We start from the raw sequence: 9,825 nt of genomic DNA, 5'->3' as shown, positions 1-9,825 counted from the left end.
CGGCTTTGCCTGCACCTTTCGTCTGAGTAAATGCTTGTTTCAGGAGCTTGTGTCAAGCAGTTAGTGCCTGGTGATAGATTTTGAGTATGACAGGTCCAAGGAACCAGGATCCTCACTGATCCTGTCTGATCTGACCTAGGAGAGATTTTTTTTTCCCTTGAATCAACTTAAAAGTTTCTCAAGTAGAAAATTTTAAAAATACAAATAAAGGAAAGAAAATAATTCCTCAAATCTCTACATCATAGATGGCCACTGTTCACACTTCGGCTTATATACTACTGCAATGGACTGAATGTTTATGCTCCCCCCAAATCCATATGTTGACATCCTAACCCCCAGGTGATGGTATATGGGAGGCGATCAGGTCGTGAGGCGGAGCCTGCACAATTGGCATTCATGCCCTTACAAAAGAGACCCCCCAAGAGAGCTGTCCTGGCCCTTCTACCACGTGAGACAGAGTGAGAAGAGCTGTCTGCGGACCAGGAAAAGGGCCCTCACCAGACACCAAATCTGCTGGCACCTTGATCTGGGACTTCTCAGCTTCTTAAACGATGAGAAATACATTTCTGTTGTTTATAAGTCACCTAGTGTATGGGATTTTCTTATAGCGGCCAGAATGGACTAAGACAACCGCCAACCTTTCTCTTATATGTATGAATAAACACTTCAAAATAATGACACAGAATTACTCTGAAATATTATTTCCTAACCTGCTTTTCACTTCACAGATGGTAATAATTTTCTTTTCTTTTTTTTTTTTTTTTTTGAGACGGAGTCTAGCTCTGTCGCCCAGGCTGGAGTTCAGTGGCATGATCTTGGCTCACTGCAACTTCCGCCTCCCGGGTTTAAGTGATTCTCTTGCCTTAGCCTCCCGAATTGCTGGGATTACAGACATCCACCACCACACCCAGGTAATTATTGTATTTTTAATAGAGACTGGGTTTCACTATGTTGGCCAGGCTGGTCTAGAACTTCTGACCTCAGGTGACCCACCTGTCTCGGCTTCCCAAAGTGCTGGGATTACAGGAGTGAACCACCACGCCCAGCCACGATAATAATTTTTCATGTGGAAAGTGGTCTTGTCAGAATCACTGCTGCCTCTTTTTTTGGGGACTGAAAATCTGTGGAGACAATTTTAGTTGTCATAATAATGAGGGGTGGGAGTGGTGGCAATGTGCAAATGCCATTTAGAAGGCAAGGGAATGAAAAATTAGATGTCCTCCAAAGCTCGAGTCCAGCCCCAGTTTTGAACATCCTAATGGACATTCATACAGGTAAAAAAAAATTATAATGATTTGAACCCCAAACCTAACTTCATTTTGCATATATGCACGAAGTTTTTTGGTGTGGTTTTAGTATACACTAAATTTTCCAGCAATGCAACTAATAGTGTGTTTAGACCTTTTCCTGTGAAATATTGACTCGACCACCTGGAGAATCTCATCAGCAATGGCAATATCAGTGACAGCAGCTCAATCAACATCTCAGCATGACACCACTTGTATCTACCTGTGTGGTGGTCACTTTATCTGTGATGGCTATACATACAGGTGAATATACTTATTTAGCCTTCTGTTTCCAAACATCATATAAATAAAGTGTCTACATTTAATGGAACATTGTCTTATTCTCACTAAATCTCAACTTTTTTAAAAGTAGATTCAAGCATCTGAGTTCTTCATTGTATCTTCAAATGTAGTTGTGCCTAAAAATTGCAAATTGACACTGATCTCTTGGCAATGCACACTTCTTCTAAGCTCTGCCTTCTGCCTCTGGGGCTGGAAACCTCCAAGTTCCAGCTCCTATGTTCGCTCCCATCTTGCCTCACTTGAAGGTCTGCCAGTAGGAGACTGGCTTCTGGTTCCTCATGGATCTTATGGTATGAAGGATGGCAGCCACAGCCTGGCTACCAGCGACTCTAAGTAACACCATTTCTGTTTTTGCTTCTCGAGTTCTCAGGGGGCAGTCATTCTCTGTAGTTACTAATCCTGGAAAACTCTACCTTCATCAATTTCCTCTTCCAGCCTTTCCAAAGCCTTTGTAACCAATTCTCTATATTAACTTTCCTCTGAAATACCTAGAGTAGTTGTTTTTGTGATTGGACATATGTGGATAAAAAATACCTAGGTTTTATTCTATTTGAATTGTGTGTATTATAGTCAGGCCATTATGTACATTCTTTTAAAAATTATGCACCTGAGTAAATATATTATCTGTGAATTTAATTTCGTAACAAAAGAGGGGTATTACAAAATATTTATTACTATTAAAAAGAGGTGTTGAGCTTGACAGAGTTGAAAGCCACTATGTCATCCTTTTTAGTGACTTCCTTTATCTTCTTCCTTGTTAGTGACTTCCTTTATCTTCTTCCACCTTCCCTGCTCACATGTCATGCCCCCATTTATACCGTATTAGTTACTTGTAGCCTTCCTCCACCAAAAGATAAGCTTTATGAGGGCAGCCATTTAATCTGTTGTGTTCACCCTAGACTACTAGTATCTGAATATGTTAGCTACTCAATAGATACCAAATCAGTACTTGCATATGTTAATTACTCAATAAATATTTTTAAAATAGATGGATGAAACTTTCAGATCTTGGCTTTGACATTATTTCCTCCTGTAAGTCTTTCCTGACATGCCTTGGTCAGATGAAGTGTCCATCCTTGTGAATAAAATGATAACAGAATTGTGGATGAGAACCAAATAACAAACAAACAGTTAACACATAGTATCCAACCAGATTGTAGAGAGGTTATTAGAGTCCAAACAAATGATGAAGGAAATTGATTACAATATGGCAATATTGTAACAATAATCAAACCCCTTTCACCTCTTTATTACCTGAGTTGGGTAGGGGCACATCTACCCAACTCAGGTAATAAAGAGGTGAAAGGGGTTTGATTAAAAAGTGGATAAAATAGAAACATGATGCACTGGTTGAAGACTAAATCCCAGTTGAAAAGCGTGGCTTTGGGTTTCTGGTTGATGGAATTGGTTCAGTATATTCACCCATGCTTGGGTAGGGTCAATCTAAGAGTGCCCATGCCCACATCCCACTCAATCTCTGACCAATAAGCAATTTCACTGTAGTCCTGAAACTTCATCCCAGTCTTATCAGTGCTGTCCCAAGTGATAAGAATCTGTCTTCTCTACTTAAGTAGCTTTACAGTTCTAAGATTATATTAATATAAGTAGAGAAAAGGTGAAGGAGAACAAACCTGTGGTGTTAATATTTTGCATTAAGTGTATTAATAAGTTTTATAATCAGGATAATCTACATAATAAATAAGGGGTAGAAACAATATACATTTGAAGCTCTGATATATCAATTTTGGGATTTCAATCTGAAATACATCATTGGTATTAGAACTGCAATTTTAATTCATAAAGTATAAGAGAATTTGATTAAATTTTAAAGCAGTATTTGAATGTTTAAGAAAAACTGACCTGAAATAAGTATGGTGTGTGTGCCTGTAATCCCATCTACTCAGGAGGCTGAGGCAGCAGGATCACTTGAGCCCAGGAGTTTGAGGTCAGCCTGGGAAACATAGCAAGACCCTGTCTATAGAAAAATTAAAAAAAGAAAAAGAAAATAAAAACTGGCTCACTATGTTTATAAGTTTGATTTGCAAGAGTTTCTTAAGAGTTTAGATGATTTCATTTTGTAAATCTGTCCAGTCAGGCATTAAAAATGTTTAAAAGAACATAATTATGTTTGTAAGTTGTATTTAATTTTTTAGAAGACTTTAACTATTAAGCTTAAGTTAATTTAAGATTAATCAAAGAATAAGTGAATATCATATTTCTCATTTTTGTACAAAAATTACTAGATTTATAACTAGGATACAATTTGTAAATTAAACATAAGAGTGTAAGAATATTTACATTTAAAATTTTATTACTTTAATAAATTAGTTATTAATTTTAATACTTATAATAAATAGACCTATCTGTTTACAAACTCTCTGCAATATAAAAATAACTCAGAAGATACTCCCCAAAGAACATTAGAATTTTTTGTTTAATTTTCCATCTCCCCAGTTTGTCTCTAAATTCTTTAATTTTCCTAGAAAAAGTAATTCTCTTTGTGTCAAACATCTTTTTAGGTTCTTTGTGTAATTGATCCTCTCCATTAATACACAATAATCCAGTTTTTACCACTGATATGGTTTGGCTGTGTCCCCACCCAAATCTCATCTTGAATTGTAGTTCCTACAATCCCCACATGTCATGGGAAGGACCCAGTGGGAGATAATTGAATAATGGGGTAGTTACCCTCACACTGTTCTTGTGATAGTGAGTTCTCATGAGATCTGATGTTTTTATAAGAGGCTTTTCCCCCTTTGCTTGGCCCTTCTCCTTCCTGCCACCATGTGAAGAAGGACATGTTTGTTTCCCCTTCCACCATGATTGTAAAGTTTCCTGTGTCCTCCTGAGTCCTGCAGAACTGTGAGTCAATTAAACCTCTTCCCTTTATCAATTACCCAGTCTCAGGCAGTTCTTTACAGCATGTGAAAGTGGACTAATACACCTACTTATTGTACCATTGGTCTTCTATGATCCTGAATTAACAATAACATTGCCTTAAGCCTGCAACAATTAGATGTATATAGGCAGTCTTCACAGCTTCCCTTAAATTCTGTTTTCCTTCAAGAATACCTGGTAACTTCTTCTAGCAATATGGCAGTCAGGTACACAATGACTGTCCTGACTGGAACAACTAAAATGGTTTTTAAAAAATTTTAAACCAAATTTTCTAAATGATTATAAGTGAGGAATAGACCAAGTCTAAAAATAAAATAAAAGCAAGACCTCTGGGAGGTTAATAAGTTTCAAAGCTAGCTTTTCCTCTAAGGGTTCCACCAGGTCTTGAGATTTCACTTTGCAAGTACATTGGTTGTAGGGGGATGGAGATAAAGCCCAGATTCTGCCCAAAGAGGGAATATAATAGGAGACCCCCATATATAGCTTGGACTTATACTACATATGAGTGAGACATAAACCCCACTGCACAGAAATTTTATAGCAAAAAAGTTGCTTCTCTCAGCCTTGCTGACAGGTGGAGAAGGAAAAAAATATATCCCTTGAGAATTTGCAACCATATGCCAGCCCTCATGCAATATTTTATCTTAACTAACCACTTGTGTGATCTGGATAATATCAAGCAGACTTTAAATTAAAATCCTTTTTTTGTAGCATCTCCAGATGATTCATAGAAATAAGCGATCTTTCTAAAAAAAAAAATTCATTTCTGCGAGAATTCCCACAGATAAAGTTGCAAAAAATATAAGCAGCTTAAAAAATTATGAAATTTATGAGGAATCAAGATACTATGAATGAGAAGAGGGAGAAAAAACAGATAGTAGAAATAAATCTTTTAAAAGTTAACATACTTATTTTCAGATAAAGAATACTCATTATCTACATCTAATGTGTTCTTTTAAAATTAGAGATTTATAATCCCATGTAGATTTCAGAAAAAAAATTAAATAGAAGCTTGGAAATTTGAACAGGAACATGTGGCTTTAAAAACAAATTAAATCTAGTAGATCTTCAATAAATGAAAATTATAGCAATTTTATATATATTACATTATAGCAATTTTATATATATATATATATACTTTTTTTTTTGAGATTGAGTCTTGCTCTGTCACCCAGGCTGGAGTGCAGCGACATGATCTCGACTCACTGCCAACTTCACCTCCTGGGTTCACGCAATTCTTTTGCCTCAGCCTCCCGAGTAACTGGGATTACAGGTACCCGTCACCACGTCTGGCTACTTTTTGTATTTTTAGTAGAGACGGGGATTCACCATGTTGGCCAGGCTTGTCTTGAACTCCTGACATCAAGTGATCTGCCTGCCTAGGCCTTCCAAAGTGCTGGGATTACAGGTGTGGGGCACGGCGCCTGGCTGCAATTATATTTTTTAGAAAGATCAGCAGACTAACTAATTAGGTACAGCTAACATGCGTGTTTCTTAACTGGAAGATGGCTGTGCAACAATTTAGAATACAGTCTAGGGAAATAAAGATCAATGGATGAATGGATAAAGAAAATGTGGTAGCCGGGCATAATCCAAGCACTTTGGGAGGCCAAGGCGGGTGGATCACCTGAGGTCAAGAGTTCAAGACCAGCCTGGCCAACATGGTGAAACCCCATCTCTACCAAAAATACAAAAATTAGCCAGGCACGGTGGCACGCGCCTGTAATCCCAGGTACTTGGGAGGCTGAGGCAGGAGAACCACTTGAACATGGGAGGTGGAGGTTGCAGTGAGCCAAGATCGCGCCATTGTTCTCCAGCCTGGGCAACAAGAGCAAAACTCTGTCTCAAAAAGAAAACAAGAAAGAAAGAAAAAAAGAAAATGTGGTATTAATATAAATACACAATGGAACACTATTTGGCCATAAAACAATAATGAAATCCTGTCATTGCAGCAACATGGATGGAACTGGAGGTCATTACGTTAAGTGAAATAAGCCAGGCACAGAAAGACAAATATTGCATATTCTCACTCATATGTGGGACCTAAAAAAGTTGATCTCATGGAGGTAGAGAGTAGAATGATAGTTATGAAAGGCTAGGAAAGATGTGCGTGGGGGAGGAAGGAGGGAGGAAGAGAGGTTGGTTAATGGGTTCAAATACACAGTGAAATAGAAGGAATAAGTTCTAATATTTGATAGGAGAGTAAGGTGACTATAGGTAACAATCATATATTATATTTCAAAATAACTAGAAGAGAGAAAGGTGTTCCCAACACATAGAAATGATAAATACTCAAGGTGAGAAATACCCCCAAAACCCTGACTTGATAATTACACATTCTATGCATGTAACAAAATACCACTTGTACTCTATAAATATGTATAAATATGTATCAATTTTATTTTTTTAATTTTTAAAATTTAAATTTAATTTCTTTTTTTGAGACAGTCTTGCTCTGTCACCCAGCCTGGAGTGCAGTGGTGCCATCTCGGCTCACTGCAATCTCTGCCTCCCGGATTCAAGAGATTCTCCTGCCTCAGCCTCCTGAGTAGCTGGAACTACAGGCGCCTGCCACCATGCCCAGCTAATATTTGTATTTTTAGTAGAGATGGGGTTTCACCGTGTTGGCCAGGCTGGCTTCAAACTCCTGACCTCAGGTGATCCACCCGCCTTGGCCTCCCAAAGTGCTGGGATTACAGGCGTGAGCCACTGTACCCAGCCTAATTTTTTTTTTTTAAATCAGGCAACATACAGAAGATTGAGTATGTATTCTCTTCACAGTAATAATACACTGTAAATGCATAACAGAAATATAACTAGAAAAATCCCAAGTGTTAGAAAATTAAGCACCATGTTTCTATAACCTGTGGTTTAAAGAAGAAATTACAAGGGAAATTACAAAAAATGATATAGAAAATATAAAGCAAAGGTTAAGAAAGATGGTGTACAACATGAGAATGTTTAATATGTGTCTAATCTGAGTCCTTAAGTAGAAAACAAGAAGAATGAAGAATAGATAGCATTCAAAAAATTTGCTGAAAAATTTCCAGAAGTTTTTGAAATATACAAATCCTATATCCATCATAATAGAATTAAAGAGTAGCAAAGGAAAGGAGAAAATCTTGAAAGCAGCTAGAGAGACAAAAGAAAGTTCACCCATAGCAAAGTGATCATTTGACTTACTACTGATTTCTTAGTCACAATAATAGACGCCAGAGGACAGCAGAATAGTCAATATGTGAAATAATTAAAATATCTTATAAGAAGAAGACCAAAATAAAGACATTTTAATATAAATAGAAACATAGAGAGTTTATCGTAAAACAACAACAAATCTCTGACTAAAGGAAATTCTAAAGGATTTATTTCAAGCCAAAGGAAAGTGACTTCACTTGATCGATAATAATATCTACTTTTTGTTGTTGTTGTTGTTGTTGTTTTGAGATGGAGTCCCTGTCACCCAGGCTCACTGCAAGCTCCGCCTCCTGTGTTCATGCCATTCTCCTGCCTCAGCCTCCCTAGCAGCTGGGACTACAGGTGCCCACTACGCCTGGCTAATTTTTTTGTATTTTTAGTAGAGACAGGGTTTCACCGTGTTAGCCAGGATGGTCTCGATCTCCTGACCTTGTGATCCACCTGCCTCGGCCTCTCAAAGTGCTGGGATTACAGGCGTGAACCACCACGCCTGGCCTAATAATATCTAATTTGTAGGGAAAGGTAAGGATTAAATAATGGGCAAGAATAAAATATAAGTGGGGAGGAGCATGACTGTAGTTAAAGCTTTCTAAAGTCCTCAACAGGAGCATAAAGTTATTAATTAACTTTAAATTTTGTTGGCATGCTTGTTCGTACTAGAGTAACCACTATACTAAAGGACATATTGCATCATAATTTCCAAGTAAGTGGAGGTGGGAGGAATGAAATAACCAAAAGAAAAAAAAAGAAACATTTTAAAGAAGGAAAGAATGAAAAAACTACAAAATAGTAGAACAAATAGTACATAATAAGATGTGGATAAAAATCCAGTGATCACTATAAATCTAAAAGAACTAAACCTCCTGGTAAAAAGGAAAAATCGTGTGGCTGGATTTTTTTTTAAGTCCAGGTGTATGCTGTTTAAGAGACATATGTCTTAAGCATAAGAGTACAGGAATATTAAAAGTCAAGAATGAAAAAAATCATATGCCAAGGTAATGCTAACCAAAAGAGAAATTAAGTAGTGACATCAATATTAACATCAGACTAAGTAAACTTTAAGGCAAAAAGCGTTACTAGCACTAAAGGTTGTGACATAATGAATGATAAAAGGTACAATTTTCCAGAAATATGTAACAGTTCTCAATTTGAATGGAACTAATAGCAGACTCTCAAACACACATAAATCAAAAATTGACAGCTCTACAAAAGAAGCTACCAAATTCGCCATCTCTGTGGGAAATCTTAACAAACCAATTTTGGTAAATATTCCATAGACTGTACTCTTTAATCACAATTCAATAACTTAAAAACCTTGTGCATTTGGAAACTTACATAAAACACTTTAAATCTGTTTATGTATTAAAAACAAAATCACGATGGAAATTAGAAAATATTGGAGCTAAACTGTAACTGAAAGTTACACATCAAAATTTGTCAGGTGCCGCTAACATGATACTCAGAGAACAATTTATAGTTCTAGATGTTTGTATTAGGAAAGAAGAAAATCTAAAATGTAATAAGCCTAAGAGGCAACTGAAGAATTCCCAACCACCCCCCCCCAAAAAAAACCCAGCAGAATAAGCCTAAAAAGGGAAGAAATATAATAAAGGTTAAAGTAGGCATTAATGAAATAGGAAATATATATAGTGAGGTTCAACGAAGCCAAAAGTTTTTTTCCAGGGGCCAAAACTCCAAAATAAACATCTAGCAATATTAGTTAAGAAGAAAAGAAAACAAACACAAATAAATACTAATAGGAATTTAAATAAGGATTATAACTACAGATGCTGTGGAGGTTGAACAGATAGTGGAGATTATGGAACAACAGTAATTGGTTGTGTTGTCAGTGACCTTGAGTAAGTCTATTTTCTCCTTTATAAAATGTTTGAATTAGCTCTGATCTCAAATGTGTCTGAAGGCAGTGCTTCTCACAATTCAATGGGGATTTCATTAAAATGCAGATTCTGACTCAGTGAATCTGGAGTGGGACCTGAGAATCTGCATTTCTAACAAGGGCCACCCCACCCCCATCCCTGGTGATGTAGATATTGCTGGTCCATATTTGAGTCGCAAGGCCTTTAGGCGCCATTATCCTTTACATCGGTATCACTGTCTTTTTAGACAGGTTCCACCCTGTATT

This window comes from Macaca nemestrina, chromosome 19, assembly GCF_043159975.1.
Source record: "Macaca nemestrina isolate mMacNem1 chromosome 19, mMacNem.hap1, whole genome shotgun sequence".
Lineage (NCBI taxonomy): Eukaryota > Metazoa > Chordata > Mammalia > Primates > Cercopithecidae > Macaca > Macaca nemestrina.
The sequence above is the reverse complement of the archived record's forward strand: the minus strand, read 5'-3'. Positions refer to the sequence as shown.